This window comes from Amia ocellicauda, chromosome 5 (genome assembly GCF_036373705.1).
Source record: "Amia ocellicauda isolate fAmiCal2 chromosome 5, fAmiCal2.hap1, whole genome shotgun sequence".
NCBI classification, from domain to species: domain Eukaryota; kingdom Metazoa; phylum Chordata; class Actinopteri; order Amiiformes; family Amiidae; genus Amia; species Amia ocellicauda.
Window position 1 is genome coordinate 33,398,773 of NC_089854.1, and position 22,125 is coordinate 33,420,897.

Genomic DNA, 22,125 nt, shown 5'->3' on the forward strand with positions numbered 1-22,125 from the left:
CAGATTATTGTGGCCCATATTTTACTTTTCTTATGGTGTCAGTGAATTGGAAAGACAATCATTTGAATTACTTGATTGGATGTGCCTTTTAAAACTCTCTGATAATACCAAAGTTCTGTTTTACTGCTGTGGATTTCCTGCCAAAGTATGTAAATTTTTCTTCCCATTCCATAATCTCATTCCTTTAATGTTGGCAGCACATGTCATCATCAACACACTTCCTTCACATCATTGTCAAATACTACCAGCCACACTAACTAGCAAAAGTGTGCTGCTCACTGATGGGTAGAAGCAATGCTCACAGGTGTAGAAGTTCAAACAAAAGGAGGGAAACAAGTAGGTTTCTGCTTTCTGCAACGTTAATTCAAAGACAATTAGCTGCAGAGAGAAGGAGAGTTTGAAAACCTGTGCTGCTGTGAGCATTCATTTATTATAGAGTCATGTTGGAAGCTGTGATTTTAAACTGGATCGAGTTATTGGCTTCCTCAGCCCTTCAGCCTTGACTTTCTAGAGCCAAGGGATGCTTTTACAGATACTCAAATGGAAAGAAAAGCTTTGCTGCCATCAAAGCACCAACAAGCTGGTTTTACCATCCTCAGAGTCCTTTATAAAGACGCTAACAAAGCAATAAGCACAACACTAGCCCATACCTGACCTTAGTTGCTACACTGGAGCCTGATCTGGAATGGCTCAAGTGTGCCGTGCAATGGGAGTCTTACTTCTTTTCCTGCCTCACAGCCATTAGTGATTCATCATAAACATTTTGTAATATATATATATATATATATATATATATATATATATATATATATATATATATATATATATATATATGAAAGTCATTTATCTTGTGCACTCTAAATCAAAGTAGATGTAAATATTATTACTATTAGCAGATAGAAGGCAAAAATAACTTAATATTACTAATTATTTAAAGTCATGAACCTATTTGGAAATGTAATTATGTAGTGGCCAGTGTGAAATTTGGGACTCGTAATGGTTTCATTACCTTGGCACAAATTTGGAATTGAATATGTGTGTATCTAAGAGGGCTCAGAATACGGCTCTATAGATTGTGATGCAGAGGTACGATCCTCTACCTCTAGAACAGATGTGGAATATTGAGTTTCAGCTCTTGGTAACGTCATAAAAAGGACCTTCTGTAGATGCCACAGGACGGATTCTCAAGCTGAAAAGCACTCGCTATGCTGGCAGGGTGACAGAGCGTTAGCCTTTAACTGCAGTCTTGACTGAGATCTTCAGAATGATCAAGTGAATAAACAAGCTTGCTTCCAGCAGGTATTTGCCCCGTACATCACTGAGCACAACAGGGGAATGTCAACAGGCACTTGGTATGTTTATAACATGCAGATGTCATACAAAGAAACGTCTTTTTTTCCCCATTACCCAGAAGGCAGTCAGACCAAAGCGGTTTGCTTGCGAGGCCTAGTTATAAAATGGTTTCAAGAATTGTCTATATGCATCATGGAGATTACTTGGGAAACAGGATTCTAGGAAGCGAATGGGTCTGAAGGGACATTTGTTGTTTTAAGTGTTCTTGTGTGCTGTTGACTGGTGACAGTGATTTAGGCAAGTTTTGTCCCAATGAAAACAATACAGCAGAGTGCATAACTCTGGTAGCAAGTATTTAATGTTCCTCACAAAACAAAACAACATGATTTTCATTGACGTATTTCACTCCACTAAAATGTTTTTCTCAGGTTGCTAGAGCAATGACCTACTGTGTATTTTATACATTTTCCTAAATTGTTATTTTTGTGGCATTGCTTGTTGTATATGTTTGCTTTTGTCTTTGCTTACCACATTTCTCAAACAATAATATCTGCATTCAAGAGAAATTGGTTAAGTCAGGCCTTACAGCTATAATTTCCTGAAAATTATTTTGTTTTCCATGGGGATACATATTTCTGAAATAAATAAGTATTTCAAAATAACTTCAGTGAAATGAAATCCTATCAAAGTTAATTGTACCAAAGCAAGAAAGTAATGGGAGGAATTATAGTGCATGAGAATGAAGACTGGCCTTTCATTGTGTCTCATGATATACGATACGACACCATGTGATGGGGCTGATAACTATCCATATGTTGTTTTTCTCTTTTCTTTCCAGGCAATATCTTTCCTGTTGTCTTGTTCTTTGTGTTTCGCATACTTGTCTATCCCATGGCAAAGGCTAAATTTAAATACATGCATTGAGACTGGATAAACAGCTTGGCTATTGACTCTTTTTCTCATCATTCCCCCCCCTTTGGATTTTGTTTTTGGTCACCCCCCCCCCCCGTTTTAATAATAAAACCCAGCCCCACTTTGTTTAGGTTCCCCATTTTTTTCCTTCATAACTGTTAGCATTAGTCAGCAAATAGCACTCTATACCAACCTGACTGTACCTGCTGTGTTTAATTAAGAGCACTGTCTTTACCAAGGGTAAACCAATCTAGTGCAGGGTGGTTAGATGTCCTTTGTATCCCCAGAGCTGCTTCCAACAAAGAGCACGGCTGACTGATTCTCTCTCAATCAACTGCCACTCATATCTGTCTCTTTCCCGATCTTTCCCGAGTGGAACTCGTTTTAATTAAAAGCGCTTGCATCTCATTTTAATGCCAGTGGCTTTGAAAGTCACTCAAAGCTGCAGCTATTCTCCTTCATGTCCCCCATAAGGGAACCAGAAACGAGCAGTAATATCCTTACAGACAGACAGGTTAGATAGTCCTTATATCAAGGTGTTGTATTTCCTCTTGGGGATAACACTGATCTTGAAGCACGCAACATACAAGTCTGGGATTCCCCCTTGCTCAATGCATGCAGAGGGATTTTTACACACTGTTGGATACTGTGGACACTATTCTCAAACACATTGTAGTGTCCTGATGCGATCACTAATATTTTATTTGGTATTTTGCAAGATTTATTGCAGTAATAATAGCAATTCTTTTCAGGCCATTTATATTTATGGTATGGTATTATTTTCTTTCTTTTGGCAAGGATTGGTAACAATTTATTGTGGTAATGGAAATATTGGTAAAAGAAAGCAGGTACCTATATGTAGTGCAGATTTAAAAATAAATAGATTAACAAAGACTAACAGGTTTCTTAAAAACATATTTTCTATCTGTATACCGTACAAACTGCTATCTCACAATAAGTCTTATAATTAATATATTTTTTAAATAATAATAGTAACAGTAGCTTGCTGTAAATCTACAAGCATAGTAACACTGTAAAGCATTTTGCAATTACCTTTTAGTTGATTTAATCTATTTAATGTCTACATATAAAAAAGGTTATGGTTCCCCTGAAACCCATAAGTCTTTGCTGCATTCTCTTGGATAAATCATCTGACTACAATTCCCAAATGTGCAGATCTGTTTAACGAAAACATGAATTGTGGCACGTTGGTATGCAAATTAGGCTTCCAAGATGCCACTGATGCCACTAGCACAACTGTAGCAGGAAATTATGTTGGAATATCATCATCCTCCCTAACGTGCCCTCTCATGATTTACAAGCAGCACAATACATATAGATATGTATATGTAAATATCACATCAATTGTCCTTGAAAAGCCTTGGTGAACAATTGTATCTAACATAGTGTCCAGTATGGCCAATAAGGCTTGCCCCTGGATCACACTCACTACTGTGGCAACTCTGTTACATTCATTAACAGTGCGAATGAGCAGCTCCTTTGGCTCACAGAGAGTGAGAGAGAGGTGGAAGTGAGTCTGAATGATGAAACGTTGTAGAGTAGGGTATCATGTATCCGATCATCAAATCTGATACTTGTTCCTTGCTTTGTTTCACATTTCCCCCTATTTCACTGAAGCACAATCATTTTTGGAATTCTCCTCTCTGCAATCACCTTGTTCTCTTGCATATCGGTGCACCTAAGTATTTATATTCAACCTCACTCCAGGTTTCAAATTGTAGCTTTGATGGACCAGGGGATCATCACGAGTCACATTTTTAAGCTTTGAGCAGACACACTGACATTCAATTTACCATCTTTCACAATCCACTTGAACTAAAGATGTGGTTTTGTTGTCATTTGGTTGAATTCTAATAATATGAAAATAACACTATTTGGTTTATACCGTGTGCAGAAATGTATGAAATGCCACCCATATCAGCAGATCAATGCCTTTTGAATACGCTGACTTTTTCCCCATTGTCTACATTGAATGATGATGAATTTCAATTATAATTCTCCAGCAAATACCACACTCGGCTTCAGACAGTCCAAACAGGACTTTTTTTTTTTTTTTTTTTAATGCTCCTGATGTGAAATGCTTGCCTTTAAATTCCAGCGCTTTGTGTTCCTGCTCTTCAGCCCCAGCTTTGGCTCTCAGATTTGATTCTTATGGGTCTAAGTGTCAAAGCTCAAGGCTGAAGGTTGGTATTGACATCAATGTAAAATTCTCATGTGACTACTGAAATGCTGATAAATTTTCTAATCTCTGGCACAAATTGAAACTAATGTGATACAATTTGAGTGCACAACTTTAACCGAGCAGCTAGATTCAAATCATCATCCTAGTCAGGAATTTGATTACAAATACCGGTTCCCTTTTCAGAATGCCATTAAATATAATTATCCAAATGCATGGTCATTCTTTGCTGATATTAAAGAAAATTTGTTTGTGTCTTTTTCAGTCCAGCTCAAGAGATTCACAGCATGAATTGAACATAAAAGCACTTCACATGTTGTCCTCTCAAAAAACCAAACACGAAAGAAAAGCACGCAATTAAGGTTCCCTAGTGCTAACCTGTTACCACTGATACATAAAGAGGTTTGCTACTTGTGAGTAGAACTAGAGAAAATCCTTTAGAAAATCCCTCCTGTTTTCTAAAGCCGACTGTGTTAATTGTTGTTGGTCTGGCGTTGGGGGTGGGGAGCTTATCTGTTTAATGTGGAAACTTTCAGTTAACTAGTTTATTTTTTCTTTGAAATGAAATGGTATGAATCCTAGAACTACCAGGGGCTTTGCATCCCTCATGTAGTCGAAATGGAGACAGAGGTGCATCTTAGGAGGCTTTATTCTGCATTCTGTTGCTTTAATAGGAAGATAAATAGATCCTCTCCTTTTCTGAAGTTATTGACAGGAATCTTAATACCTCACAGCAGTGCTGATAGATGTTAGTTAGTCAGCAGCAAATTGAAAATACAGTCAAATTTGTTGAATATGCAGGTTTGAATGAACACCTAGAGAATATTATTGTTTTCAAAAGTCTGTTTTAGTACATCAAAAATAAAAGTTTGTTTCTTTACAATTCATTGCTTCTTGGTCTTGGTAAAGGCTGTAACATTAATGTCCAGGCTAGTTTCCATGCAGATTTTGGTTGTGCTGGATTTTATGTAAACATTGAGGATGATTTTATGAAAGTTATTGTATTTGTTGTAGTTGTCATTGTGGTTTTATGTTGGTTTCATGTGTATCTGATTTTACACATGGAGTCTAGGCTTAAAACAATGTTTTGTCACTTATGTATATGTGTATGTATTTATATGTTAAATATCAATGTTAATAATTTATTGGATAGCACTTGTCCCACAGCCAGTGCTTCATTTGTGCCGAAGCTCTCTGTAGCTGAGACCTCACAATTTGAGACTGTCCGCGCTCTCTGGAACCTCTGTGCACAGCTCCAGAACCTCCTTGTGTCATGAGACAAATGTAATGTGCGTTTACAATGTAAACATAATTGCGAAGACGGTAGCTGTTTTATCTCATTGACTAGATTACGGGCCAGATTAAATCAAAACTTTGACCCACCCCCTAATAGCAAACTACAAACTTGTTCATCATAGCGGTTACATTTCTGATTAGAAGAAAGTGGCATGGTCGTTTTCTATTTGCGGGTGGGTCAAAATTTTGATTTAATCCCAGCCTACATCTCTGCAAATATATTAATATCTTGACACCCCCCAAATTGACAACTCAGCAGAACCGCTTCGCCCACTTCTAAAATGATATGGCCCTGATATTTGATCAGCTTATGTTAAGGGCATGTTGTCCCACTTAGTGCTCCGGTTCCTCTGCTCCCCCTCGCACATCTGCTCTCTCCCATTCATACTCCAGCTCACAGTCCCCATAGATAGTCTTTCCTCCTTTACCATATTTACTTATAAGAGAGAAATATGATCTTAACTGGGGCCTCATATAGGCGGCATTCAGAAGGCCAGCGATTAGGGTGGGGAAAATCATCAGTTTTGTTATTATATAGATTATTTCTGAAAACATTGGATTCTTAAGTGATTATGATTAAAAACAGCTTTTGGGTGAAACGATTTTTCTTTTTCTTTTACTTTGCAATTCAGTGGGTAAACAAATCCTGAATGGCATCCACCCCTTTCCCCCCCGTCCCCACACACATGCCCTCCGCATCCAATCCCCAATCCAAACCACACCGTGTAAACAGAGTCCTCCATATGCGCCAGCTCCCTTGCTTCTCCAGAGCACTTAGGCTTGAATGTACAGCCGGTACAGAAAGGGATTCACTCGAGACAGTTTTGTCTACATAAGCAAACCTGGTTGTCTCATTCGATGGCGATACAAAAAAGAAAAACCTTAAATAATATACTGTATTGTAACAGGCAAACTGCTCTACACTATTTAAATGTGAGATGGTGACCTTAAAATGTGGGACAATGAGAGAAGGATGCAATATCAATAATAGGGAAGTCAACCTAAAAAGAAGTGAAACTAATTGAATCTCTGTCAGTAAAGTGTTCATGCGAGGAGGTTACAATGCTTTTCGTTTTTTGCTGTGAAGATGTGGAAGCACTAAAAGGAGTACAGTACCAACCACAGATTGAGTTCCAGCCTATAAGAACTGACACATGCTAGCGGGCCCTGTATTTAAGTCCCTTCCTGAAATGCAGTACCCGTTCCTTTTAAAGAAAGTATTTAAATGAAGGATTTCAAAACTCGGAGATCCTCTGTTCATCTAAGGAGCATGGAAAAACAGTATATAAGCCTTAAAATGATAAGGTTATGATTGAAAATTATAGAAGAATTGAAAATAATAGAATAATTAAAATCCAAACAGGCAATAAAGATTATATTGGAGGAAAAAGGAATGCAGTTCAATTTGTTTTATTTTGTGTAGAGACAGCTCACGATCACATATTTATTTTATATTTATTTTGGCTTCTTGGCCAAATGTATCTGGCGGTAGCAGTGATATCGTGGGTGGGAAAAATGGAAAACTGTAGTGATTATCTACCACACCTTTTATCTTTTTTTCTCTCCACCATTTATTTGCTTAAAGACGGTTTCAGACAGATACCATGTGAGAGACTCCGTAATGATGTTAGTATTACTTCTTGGCTTGTGACCTCTGTGCATGATGTTTTGACCTTTGAACTTGAAGTTCCCAAGGACACTGCTATACTGAGGTGTTTCAGAGCTCTAATCTGAGCTCATAATCGTTGCCTTCCTCTAGAGTTCAGTAGAATAGCAGGTTAGAACAGATCCACAAAGGAAATGAGACTCTAGACCTACAAAGAAATCAGGCATTAGATGATCCTGGACCTGGACTTGCTTTAGGCCTTTTAGATGATGATAGTTGTGTGCATTCATTGATTAAGCATTCAATGCTCAGCCCCAACTGCCTTCCCTCAAACCTTACAATATTCAACACACAGAAAGGTATTTAGTACAGCCTCTGTTGTGCAAAAGAGTGACATCATCTTTTAGGGGGGAAACTTTGAATATGCCCCTTTGTGAGATACATATGAAATCAAACTAAACTGGCCCACATTCCAATAAGCAGTTCAGTGACTTTTATTGGCACTCTCTGTGTACATGGGCAGTAACATGCAGTTTCCAATTTCAGATGTATTCTGTCTGGCTTTGATTCGCTCTAAAAAAGCATATACATGGTCTCCTCGACTTCCTTTCAAACAGGAAATGATATACATATAACAAGTATACTGTTCATTTTCCAAGGCCATTATTCCACGACAGCATTAAGAGCGGAGCAAAAAAGAAGTGACAGTGATTGGCCAGGTTCGAACTGGCCAATGTGGCTTTAAATCTTGCAGCTTCATATTTTTTCGCTCAAAGCGGGCCCCCCACATGCACTCAAATCAAATTTGACACAATAATTAGTTCTTACAAAAATTCTGACTTTCTCTGCTATTGGCCTCCTGAATGCCATCCAATTAAGGAGCATCTGTTGCCCAGTTAAGTCCTTAAGCCAGCCCTGTTGAGAGCCCCAGAAGGCAGTAAGCCAGCATTTCTCATCTCTGCCTTTGAGTGTGAGCGAATCTGAGGTCTGCCACACAAAACAACAGAACAAAAATCTGGTCCACATAAACTAGTGCCCACCCCGTCACTGACCAAAGTGGCGTGCTCTGGATGGTGGTTGTAGTATTCCTGAAGACCCTCACACCGATTGACCCAGCCTAGCACTGGCTTCAGGGATAGGGGTGTGTAATTTCCAGGTGGTTTCCTTGTAATTCAGAAAAGCTTTGACCCCCACAACACCCCCTAACTTCCCCTCCTTCATCCCTCTCCTTCTGTCTCTCTCTGAACATGTTTTCCATCCTTCTGGTATGCTCACTCTTACCTTTATTAGCCAGGGTTGCCATGGAGACAGTCTTTGCCAGGAGGCTCTTGTTTTATCGTTTCTGTGATTCCCACGCACTGCCTTTAAGGTGGACCCGTGCGAGTTTCATTATCTGTGCCAGTCAGCACAAATTGACACCTCCTGGATCAACTTTAGAAGGCTGCTGGAGGAGCTGGGCTGGGGGAGGAGGAAGTGTGTGATTTATTTATTTATTTAGTTATTTATTTTTAATTATGATCATTATTCTTTCATGCTTCCTTTTTTTTCTTTAACTCCTTAAGGTTCAAATGTTCAATCTCAAAGGCAATCAGTCTTGTTTTTCTCAAAGCGGGTTTTATCAGAGAAAGACATCTTCAAGGCCTGGGTCTTTCCCTGCCATTCCTGTGTGTCACATTAAAATGCCTTTGTTTGTTTTTCGTTTTGTCATTCACAATTGTGTGCTACTTTTATTCAGTGTTCCCCCTCTCTCTGTGCTTTGCAGTTTCAGATCTTTAGAGCATGTATACACTAATATTGCAGCCCACTGCAGAAAGCCCATGTTATTTTAATTGCCTTTGAACTGGCATGAATTGTAGCTGAACCTGTGATCTTGCTGCATCTGCAGCTGAGTGAAAGCTGCACCTGGTGATAGAGGAATATTATTTTAGTCACTAAACTCTGCAGTTTCCATTATTGTGAAGTTTCTAGCATGCTAATATATTATCAACATGTCTTTGTATATTCCTAAACTGGAAAAGCTCACACAGGACAATACATAGGAACTGGCCTAGTTTTGACACAAGCTTTTTACCTACACTACAGCATTCTTGTCTCTTTTTTTGCAGTGCTGGTTGAAGCTTTCAAATGCGAGAAAGCAATCATGTTTTCTGCTGTCTAGAGCAGTATTTCTCAGCTCAAGGCCTTCGATTTGGAGTTCAGTTAGGTTTGTTTGTTTCCTATAAGGACAATCTAGTACAGCTGACCAAGATCCCCACTTCGGTTTAGTAAAGTAGATGGGTCTCCATTAAATTACTTGACTGGCTGTCTGGCTGAGCACTTCTCACAATAATTTGCCTTTCATTTCATATTATTTCTCTATTGAACGGTGGATAAAACAAACTGTCAGTGAGAAAGAAAGATAAAGGGGGAAAAACGGATCTAAGTATACTTTCCTACTGAATCCCTACACAGACTCTCCCTCTAATGAAGACAAATTTGACGTATGCTTTGTCCTCACTGGCTATTGAGTTTAAAAGCTTTAAAAACTCAGTGCTTCCTTCGTGACAGGTATCTTTTCCATTTCTATTGCACTTAGGCGCAATGGCGATGAGTTAAAAATCTAAAAAGAAAAGGTGCAAATGTGACCTATGGCATGTTTGCCAGCTTGACAGGCTGAAACAATGTGGTGCCACGCACTGAGCGACAGGCTTTATACTGCTGCCAGCAGACCTGGCTTGGTCAGATGCAGTGTCTGGGGCCGGGGGCAGGGCTATGTGCCGTGGGGGAAAGATATGAACTTTGAGCACATATGAAAAAAGGCCCTTTAACAAGCAGAATATATATGCATTTTTGTTTCTAATAAATGAGCACAGGAAATTACTGTCTTCAATTCAGACCTGCCATCAACCTTCTAAAATGGTTGAATGAGCAGTTGTAAGGAGATTATCCCTGAAAAGATGCTCAGCATTGCATTTTTAGACAATTCTGGCTGCTTAATTATTATTTTTTTATTTGTAACTTGCAGTTAGACAGAGGTGAACTGGTACACTGCGTACACTGTCATCCAGGTCTGCAGATGTTTATACACATCCGGGGGGGGGGGGTGGAATTAGCAAAGGCCTTGATTGAAGGGGCATTTAGTGTTCACTGATGAGAGAGGGACACTGTGCTCTGGTGTCCTGCTTAGCGATTGCTTCCTCCGATGCAGTTTCTTCAGCTGAGAGCCAGGAGTGCAGATCTTGTGTCTATGAAACGCCCACGCGCAAACTACAGCAGCTGGTTAAGCATAAATTACAGTCTAAGGGGAAGGGGGGAGTACTATTAAAGTAAATAGATGCAAATTTCAAAGACTCAGTACTACACGTGAGTTCTGGCTGTATTGGTAGCCTTTGTTTGAAGGATTCTGAAACAACATTAGAGAAGCTTAATTCGATGTATTATCTCCAGGGAAGCAAAGATGGTACAAATTATAACCACACAGTTACTTTTCTAAAGGACAGATCCAACAGCTGAAATTTTCCACCTTTGTGAAATACACTTTTTTGTTGACCTGAATTTCAAAGTCCAAAACACTCATGACAAAACAATGAGTTTATTTGGCCTGGTAGAAAATGTGTTTTCATCACCATTATGAAGGACAAAGAACATTTTGGATAATTTTCATAGTTTCCCGCAAGAATATGGTGCTGCACTAAAATAAAAGTCCTGTTTTCAGACCACCAGTCAGTTTAGCTATTTTAATCAGTATGATTGGATGGACCTAATTTTGTTAGTATCAATTAAGCTCTTTCCTACTCTGTATCTGTACCTTATGACATATTTAAAACTTTACATTACTTACTTAAAGAAAAGGTCCCACTAGTTCTAAAATCACGATTTTGTGTGTCTTTAGGTGTTGTTATAGTGTATACGTTAGATACATACCACCCTTCCAGATCAAGTCTATCATATTTGCATATTGAAAATTGAAAACTTACCACATAATGGTGGATGTCAAACTTTCCCTGGTTATTGTGGATGTGTAGCATCATAACATCCTGTTGAGCAGAAAAACTGAATCACCAAATTTGTCTTCCCAACAGCAACTAGTGTTATTAAGTAAATCCAGTTAATTATGTTTTACCTCCAACAAAATAGTAGATTAATGTGCAGGGGAGATTGCAAGTAAGCAATCACACATTCGAAAATAGCAACAACAAAAATTACTTTGATGGCCTACGCTGCCTTGTATGAATTGTCTAAGGCACACTAATTTATGTTACAGTCTGTGTGTGTGTTCACAAGGTAACTTTCTTATTCCGGTACAATCTGCAATTAGTAGTAAGTAATTTGACATTTCTTTTGCAATAACAAGGGTCATTTAAGATAAATGTGGTCCCAACACTTCAGGCTGAGGTGACCCCTGTTATTTGCCACATAAATATCTAATTACTTCATCACACTAAATACATGCATCAAACTAAGGACATTTTACAGACATTTTATAACTATTTTACTATGCTCTTGTGAAATACAGGGATGTTTTTTTTGTTTTCTTGTTTTTTTTAATCCATGTATCATGTAATAAAATACATGTTCCTAATTGTACTTATAAACTGGGATCAATTTAAATGCATAATTTCTAAAGCAATGAGACATCAATTGCTTTATTTATGTATCTTCTTAGCATCTCTAAATGTAGTTATCTTAAATACATTTTAAGTCTTAACATCAGTCAGTCAAAAATATTGGTTCTTCCCTGGGATGCACATTCTAATACTGCAGAACTAAAGTCTGTTTTGGTGTTTGTGAGGATACACAGAATGATTTTATTGCTAGAAATATTCACTATGTATTTTTCACCAGCTTTGGGGATCCTGTTGTTATATTGTATTGTATTGATAAGAGAGAGTAAAAAACCTTCTCATATTTACAATTTCTATCAACTAGAAACCACAAACTCTTTTCCTTTTATGCAGCACTTTACTGTTTTATGTATTCCTAGTGTTGACAGATGAGTTGAGCATTTCTGAAGAACAGCTCTTGTTTTGTTTAATGTCAGAGCAATACAGCACAGACCCCTTACAGCATGTGAGAAATTATCTTGCATTCATTCAGGTTTAATTTATTAGATTGTGGGATTTGTTAACCCATTGCATGCTCAAGCTTTTCCAGTTTGACCAGTCTGTGTTCTTTTAACAGCATATTAAGGACACATAAAAAAATTACAAAGTTGTTTTGTTTGTTATGGAGATAACTGATTGCACAATTGTATTGAAACCTTTTCTTCAAGATTCAGCAGGGGTCTGCTTCACCTACCTGGCAGGGTAGCTGCTTCCAGAACACCAGAACTCAATGGAATGGTCCAATGGATGCCTACTTGGTGGCTTTTCATTTTCCAGGGCACTCTTTCTTTAACCTATTGTGCCATATATTGTGCTTTTAATTTGCAGTGGGCAGGTGGTTAAATTTATGTTTTGCTCCAGACCATTGCATAAAGAAGCTCCTGAGTATAATGTTGCTTTTTGACCTGTCCCCTATCGCAGTTTAATTTACTTTCTACTACTTACAAAATGCGTCAGGGTTCATGTTTGTAATGGTTGATTCACGGATGGTTCAAAGTTGTGATTGGGTCTAACCCTTTGTGATTGACCTTGGCCATTCCAAATGGGGGGTCTGAATAGGTGCACCAAAAAATCCCCTCTGTTCAAGACCTGATGAAATTAATTCCTTTAGCTTGTCCAGGTCTAAAATACCAGGTCTTAGAAACAGGGCATTACTCTGTTCTACTTGGCAAGAGAGAGGCACAGACAACCCAGAATGCATGGACATTGCATTGAAGGATTGTTCTGGTCTCTCCTGCAGGTGAATGGGTCTCCTTTGTTGCTCCATCACACAGTGCCATCACCACTTCAGGTCTTGCAATTATTCTTCAGTTTGTGAGTCAATTCCTTCAGTCAGTGTCATTTTATAACCCCCCTGTACATAGCTGAATTAATGCTTTGTGCAGCACTAATTTCTTACTCTGTCTGGTCTCTAGAACTTGCACACATAAAATTGAGAGCTACAAAGTGAAACATTTGGTTCCCTACAAGACCTAGAACTGTAGAATGTATAGTCAGCCTATGAAAGATATGTTCCTTTTTTTTTCTCTCATAGCTCTGATGAGCAGAATATTTCCAACAGTAACAAGATCCAAATAACCACAGGGAGAAACCTAAACTATTTCAGTATACTGTATTTTCATAGATTGTCTTCTGCTAAATCATATTAAGATATTTGATCAATTGTCTCCCGATTGTGTACAAATATTTATATAAAGTTGAACATTTGCAAATGTATTCAAAAACTTCTTTGAATAAATCTTTGCAGTAAATGTTGCTGGTGTATAAATTATACTGTGATCAACAACCATGCTCCTGTGAACAAATGAGACAAACAACTGCACATTCAACTGCTGAAGACAGGGGGCTCATTTTAAAGATCTTCTGTAAAGTTGTCACAGGTGGGAGTACTTTTTGTGTGTCAAACCATTTTCAGGCTTGGGCTTTGTTTTTATCGTGATCATGTGGGCAGTAGTTTATCGGTCCATGTTTTTAATTTGCACTTTGTTCAGTAAGTAAGTACAACACTAGTAATTATTTTTATTGCGAGTTTCTTAACAGAGAATCTTAGACACCCAACTTCAGCATTTAACCAGATCGGCTTCTCTCTTTACAAAGAGAAATTTGTGTAGCAGCAACTGTATATCTTCCCTTTACTGGCAATTACGAATCATTCATACCTGTAGCTCGGTGTTCACGTAAGTGCTACACATACAGAGCAACAATGTGAAAATGTGCGAGGCATCGACATATTGAAATACAATTTTGACAGCGGAAATACAATTTCATAGTGTTTTATACAAAATGTGTGATTATTATGGTACGACGTTAACGGCGTTAACTCAGATGAAGTGCATGACATATTTATGTGTTAATCCTGTGGTATTCATCTATGAATTAATGAGGAATTTTATTTATTTTAAAATGTAACCAAACAATGCACAGTTGATAGTGTGTTAGTGTGTGTGGAGAATGTCACTGTGTCTGGCTGATGGGAAGCTTTAGTGGTTTTACAGGAAAGCCTGTGTGCTTTGATATGCCTCAGTGGCTGTCTGCAGTGGGTCCATCTCACTTTCATCTTCCATGCCGCAGGAGGTAGACCACCTAGCTGAATGAGAGACTCTACTCAGGAGTGTGCTGGGTAGGCTGAGAGAGAAGGGCAGCCTGATCTACAAATTAATAATGAGAACAAATAATAATAGGGGGTTGGGGATTAACTTAACATTTTTTGTAGTTCATATGCTTTAGTGGGACCAGATCTAGATGCAACATGATACACTTGGAAAGAAACTGTCCTAGCTGTACAGTTGCCAAGGATGCGGCTGTGTTGTGTGAAATACTGATTTTTCAGGGGTATTGGCAAATTCTTGAATGTCTATGAGTAAACTGGGTTATTCTCATGATACAGATCTAACTCTCCCCCCTCCTGTCTTTGCACAGAACAGTGTGGATTTTCTCTGCATGTTGTTGCTCACCTGCAAAGACAAGGTGCAAATAAAGAAGAAAGCATCCAAGCACAGGTATTTTTGAGTATACACATCAGAGCAGCAACAGCAATGGTTCAGATTATTTCCGATCACACTGTATACACCATCCCAGCTGATATTCTATGGTATCAGAGACACCAGGATTTCAGAACCAGTATGTGATTTTGTATTGTGGCTAATTGCAAGGATTTTTCTATATAATCATGATAAACAAATGCTTGGTTGGAATACAACTCTTTGTCCTGCCTGATTTTATCACATGTTACCGGTAGTAGTACTGCTGGTGACCTTTCAGTAATTCTGTGTATAGAAAAATGCCAGCACTGTATAACATTTGGCTTCTTTGTGCAGCTCTATAAATCACTTGGTTTAAGGTTTGCATCATTGCCTCCAGTTTGGATTGTTGAGAGTTATTAACTTAACTTACATAATCATGACACAAACAGGGAGTAGTGCTGGCCCCATAAACTGCTAGGTTTTAAAAGGACTTCAGCTGACTAACCAAGGTAATTAGCAATTAGCAAGTAATCATTCCAGTATGTTTTGCATGTAGGGATGTGTGTTCACCAATTCTAACCTGAAAATGTCTGTTTGCTTCCCAGATACACAGCTTCCCCTCCTGATGAAATATCCATTTGCTACTTAGCTTTACCTTTTAAAACCATTGATTTTAGAATGGCCATAAATGTCTCTTATGTTTAGCTGATGTTTCACAATTAGCAAATAGTAGAGATGTTAATTATGTTATAATTGGATTAGAATCACATGGGCTTTCAAACTGAATTTGACTAAGGTTAATCAGCTCAGTCAAATTCATAAATTGCACAGAGCCCTGCCTATTTGATAAATAATGTTTACATTGTGAAAATTTTTAGCCATGCCTGGTGTCATTTTTTTCCCCCCGGTGTAGATGCGTAAAATATTATTAAACCTCTCTACTTTCAACATTTCCTGCCTTTAAAGCTGTAATTACCACTGCCAATCTCATGTCTGTTTGTCAATTAAATCTGATGACAAATCACCCATATATTACTACTTTTAAAACATTAAACTGCAATCAGGTGATACAGCACAATCCACCTAATTAACTAGTAAGTGTGCCATCACATAATTCTCAGTGAAAAAGCTTGAAAGCACATCGTGCTGGTCGAGCTGTTAAAAAAGAAAAAACCTTGACTAATGAGAGCCGCTCACAAGTCTTCCCTTTGACTGAAAGAATTTTGCGACGACACACTGACTGACTAATTAATTTCTTTGTATCACATGCTTGCAGTGCAAAGAGCGGCATTCTAATGCAACTCGGATATTAATAAATGCATGATTCGTCATCAGCTCTGAGTGATTTCATTGAGAATCGGGCACGGGGTAACAACGTTAATCACAGCTTTAAACAAAAGCAGGGATGGCTAAAATAAATTATGAAAGGAGGCAGCCCAAATATAATGTACCCTGTTGACGTCTTCCTTTAAACAAATGAAATAATGTAGACCCCTATTACACCCAATTTTATATTCCTAGTTTACTCAGGAGGTGAATATATATATATATATTTTTTTTTTAATTGTGTTTTTTAATTTAAATATGGTGTGATCTTTGATTTAAGTGTGCAACTTACACACAGTCATCATGGGTGTGAATAACTCCTGCAAATGTAATATTTTATTTGCTCCTTGATAGTTATGCATAATTCCTGAACAGACAGAGTTATGAAAGTATCTGATTGCCCTGTTATTGTTTAGGGTTCCTGGTCAGCACCCACAGATTATTTAGAAATAGGATCAATTTAAATATTGTGATTGTTTTGGAAAGGGTTACTGAACACCCTGTAGTGCTGACAACAAACATTACTTATCACCGCTGTCCACTAGGCTTTACTTGTTCCGGAAATATCATATCTATCATCATTATGATAAGTTTGGTATTTTAATTCACATAACCTGGGTCATAAATCAGCTAGGGAATACTGACAGAAACCTACTTTTCACTGCAGCAAAACAAATACAGAATTCTGCTGTGCTTTTAGCATGTGTTTCGTTATTCATGGATGTGATTCTGGTTTTTCTGTTCAGTAGTGTTGCACTTTGTGGCATGTTAAAACTGAAGTGATGTAGTAAAGCGTTTATGTTAGTTTTGCATTCAAGGAGATGTAGTAAAGCTTTTTTTGTTTGTTTTGCATTCAAAACTAGAATTGAACTGCTGTTCATTGCAATATTTCAATAACAGAACCTCAAATGTAGTGTGTTTGTTGTGAGAACAAGGTGTTTCCCCAGTGCCAAAAGTACATTGCATATTAGGTTAGAATCCACCTAACATTTTAAGCTTTTACTTATCAGTGAGATCAAATTAAACCCAGTATAAACAAATATTTCCTTAGCAGTGAATGGATCTGAAATGATGGCAATTATTTGTGTGTTCATATCCTATCTTTTTTTGGCAAGGAGGCACCGGCTGAGTTGAATTGTTTTTGCATTCAGTCCAAAACCTCTCAATGTCCCCATTAAACAAACATTTTTTTTTTTTTAACTTTTGATCAAATCAGCTACTTCTTTTATCAAAGGATTTTTTTCTTCTAGCAACTGGACACAGTTATTTACTGATAGCATGGTCTAATCCCATGATCATGAGGGTGTTGCTTTGGGGCGAGGAGTGAAATGCCAGGGAAGGCCTGGGGGGCTGTCTGAGTGAAGAACACGCAGCAAGACCATCTTATAATGCCTTTCTTCTCTTTTTGTAATCCTCCTCAAACTTGCTCTTAATACACAGTCAAATATTAATCATGTTGGTGTCTGTTTAGATTGTTTACACTGCCAGATTAAGCTGGATTTGCTACCAAATTTCAGCACATCACAGTTTAAAGCCATTCTGGATTTCCTTTCATAAGGACACATGCTACTCAATTCAGTGATAAGGAGTATCGTGCAGTTTAATTAGAGCACTGTTCTCTCTCTCTGTCTCTGTCAACTGGTTTGTGATGATTTCCCCATCAAGAATGGTCAGAGACGCTGGATACATTTAGAAAGCCCAAGTACACATGTTCAGTATGGGTTCTCCATGGAATTGCATTTCAAAAAACCAAACAATTTCCAGGATGGCAGGCTGAGTGCGAGTCTATTCTCAGGGGGTCGTTACGTTACGTTACGTTACGTTACGTTACGTTACGTTACGTTACGTTACGTTACGTTACGTTACGTTACGTTACGTTACGTTACTTCACTGTCTCTGCACTCAGACAACCACAGGCCCAAACAAACACTCCCCATTGTTCTCCTCACTCTGGTTATATACCTTAGGCCCCTCCCTCAACAGGTGCCTTAACTTAGCCCAGGTAATTTAACAAGCCACTCCCCTCCATTCTGTAACCTCCCCCACTTAGTTTGCAGTGTTCACGCATGCACGCACACACTCTTACCAGCAGGAAACAACCAAAGAGTAATAACCACCACAATAACAATAATAATATTGTCAATAATGAACCAAAGTCCAATGACCAGGCCTAGGAAAGGCCTAGTGACATTCTCTGCCACAAGCACCTTCAGTTCTTTCATTATTAAAACATTAAATTACAACACACATTAAAACAACCGGTGAAGTTGCTTACAGAATCAACTTTGCAGTCTAAAATAAACATACAACTAAGTGTGAGAAGTCTTTAATGCATCTACCTCATATGGCCATCCTTTAGCATCCGTAAAATCTTGTTATCTTATCTGGCATTTTGCCTGTATACCCCCTCCACATGTCTGCTATAATCTGAGTCTGTTTTTTTTCATTCTGTTTTTTGTTTTACTGCAGATTTCAATAGGTATCTTAACAAGCATTTAAAGATTCCCTTGCAATTCTACATTTGTGCCCTTTGGCTTTTACCATTTTAAAAGTGTTGTGTCTGTAGCCTCTTACTTTTATCAGTGTAATTAGACACTCTTAGGCAGCTTTGTGCTTTTCTTCAGTTTTCTAAGACTCACTTCAGTAGGCTTGGTGTCATATGCACAAACCCAGAAGCAGTGCAGTGTTGAGATAACTGTGCACACTGCAGTACATCACCTGAGGTGACCTGTTCCACTGTAATCAATCTCAGATTTGTAATTATTTTATTATTTTATTTGTTTTAACACTTGGCAAGAACTTGACCCAGTTCTTTTCAGAATGATGTACCTGTATGTCTTAGGCTTGCTGGTGATAAGCTCTTTTCTTTTGTGCATGTTGTGTTCAGGGAATTGTTCGGGATTACCTGTCAGTGAGTGACTCGGGTGTTGAGGGCAATTGCAGTTCTATTCTGTTGCTTCCTCTTCTGCCTCTCAAATTCTCAGTGGGCTTCACTGGTCAAATGATCATAGACCTGCCAGAGCAGAGCGAGAGGAAACTGTGCTTAATGCTAGCAAGTGTTTTTCCCTTTATTCTCACTTCTTCTTTGCTTCAAACATGCTTAATGGATCAATAAAAGGGTGGACAATTGCACACAGTTGTATAGCTCAGGGGTACTCAATCAGATAAACTTGTGAATTTTATGATGGGGGGTGGACCGTGCACAGAAGGTTGACAGAATAATAGAAACTCAAACATAACTTTAACTGAAAATATATATCCTGCTGGTTACAAATATAGTAGTATTAGTGTTTGTAATTTAAGTTTATTAAATTATGTATAAAATATAAATGTTACCTTTGCTTGTGTCAATCTAATGGGAGAGGTGGCATCATCAATCTCTGGCCAGCTTTATTAAGATAGTTAGGACAAGATGCAGATGCATGATATTTTGATGATGATGATGTTAGGTAGATAGGTATGTAGCCTCATATTAGCACATATATATATATATATATATATATATATATATATATATATATATATATATATACAGTGAGGGAAAAAAGTATTTGATCCCCTGCTGATTTTGTACATTTACCCACTGACAAAGAAATGATCAGTCTATAATTTTAATGGTAGGTGTATTTTAACAGTGAGAGACAGAATAACAACAAAAAAATCCAGAAAAACGCATTTCAAAAAAGTTATAAATTGATTTGCATGTTAATGAGGGAAATAAGTATTTGATCCCCTATCAATCAGCAAGATTTCTGGCTCCCAGGTGTCTTTTATACAGGTAACGAGCTGAGATTAGGAGCACTCTCTTAAAGGGAGTGCCCCTAATCTCAGCTCATTACCTGTATAAAAGACACCTGTCCACAGAAGCAATCAATCAATCAGATTCCAGACTCTCCACCATGGCCAAGACCAAAGAGCTGTCCAAGGATGTCAGGGACAAGATTGTAGACCTACACAAGGCTGGAATGGGCTACAAGACCATCGCCAAGCAGCTTGGTGAGAAGGTGACAACAGTTGGTGCGATTATTCGCAAATGGAAGAAACACAAAATAACTGTCAGTCTCCCTCGGTCTGGGGCTCCATGCAAGATCTCACCTCGTGGAGTTTCAATGATCATGAGAACGTTGAGGAATCAGCCCAGAACTACATGGGAGGATCTTGTTAATGATCTCAAGGCAGCTGGGACCATAGTCACCAAGAAAACAATTGGTAACACACTACGCCGTGAAGGACTGAAATCCTGCAGCGCCCGCAAGGTCCCCCTGCTCAAGAAAGCACATGTACAGGCCCGTCTGAAGTTTGCCAATGAACATCTGAATGATTCAGAGGAGAACTGGGTGAAAGTGTTGTGATCAGATGAGACCAAAATCGAGCTCTTTGGCATCAACTCAACTCGCCGTGTTTGGAGGAGGAGGAATGACCCCAAGAACACCATCCCCACCGTCAAACATGGAGGTGGAAACATTATGCTTTGGGGGTGTTTTTCTGCTAAGGGGACAGGACAACTGCACCGCATCAAAGGGACGATTGACGGGGCCATGTACCGTCAAATCTTGGGTGAGAACCTCCTTCCCTCAGCCAGGGCATTGAAAATGGGTCGTGGATGGGTATTCCAGCATGACAATGACCCAAAACACACAGCCAAGGCAACAAAGGAGTGGCTCAAGAAGAAGCACATTAAGGTCCTGGAGTGGCCTAGCCAGTCTCCAGACCTTAATCCCATAGAAAATCTGTGGAGGGAGCTGAAGGTTCGAGTTGCCAAACGTCAGCCTCGAAACCTTAATGACTTGGAGAGGATCTGCAAAGAGGAGTGGGACAAAATCCCTCCTGAGTGAAACCTGGTGGCCAACTACAAGAAACGTCTGACCTCTGTGATTGCCAACAAGGGTTTTGCCACCAAGTACTAATTCGAAGGGGTCAAATACTTATTTCCCTCATTAACATGCAAATCAATTTATAACTTTTTTGAAATGCATTTTTCTGGATTTTTTGTTGTTATTCTGTCTCTCACTGTTAAAATACACCTACCATTAAAATTATAGACTGATAATTTCTTTGTCAGTGGGCAAACGTACAAAATCAGCAGGGGATCAAATACTTTTTTCCCTCACTGTATATATATATATATATATATAGGCCTACACACCTGATCATATTTTATGTAGCCAAATAAAAATGTACATTGGAACAACGAGAACACAATTTAAAGGCAATACGTACGGTTGTTAATGGCAGTATTTATTAAATGCAAATAAATATATAAAACAGTATATTTTAGTTATATTCCACTGTTTGCCAATGATGATCTTACAGCTGATCACCTGCTTACATTCGTTCTCAAAATCCAGAATGATCTTTTCCGGGTTTCTGTTCTAACCTGTCTAACCGAAAAAGGCAAACCAATCAGACGTCAGAGAGTCTGTGACACGTTAGAGTAAGTTGTATGTTCTTCCTTAACAAATTTAGTAATTATCATCACATTGTATTTTTTTGTATTAATAATTATTATTTTATGTAAACTTTCAGGCCATTCTGAAAGCAAGGCCGCGGGCCACCTATTGAGTACCACTGCCATAACTGATTCCTGTGAAACTGGGGTTGGTGCTGTGCAATTGCCAGAGGAACTATTGTGTTTTAATGACCATGGGAACCCAAGGAAATTTAAGAGCATATTCTGCAAGTATTCTCTAGTGTCTCTTAGTTTGAGTCCTGCCACTCATATGCTTTTTGGGTAATAAGCAGTTCACACCCAAACATATAAACACCAGATTATCTTTAGTTGTCCAGCTAAGACAAATTACAGTTTATATGAATATGTACAGAATTACACTTTTTGTTTCTGCAATAGAAAAAAAACATTTTTTTAAAGCAAATGGTTGCAATTAAATAAATAAGTTGATAAATAAAATGTATAATGAAAGTGCAATCCAAGGCAGCCACATGCAA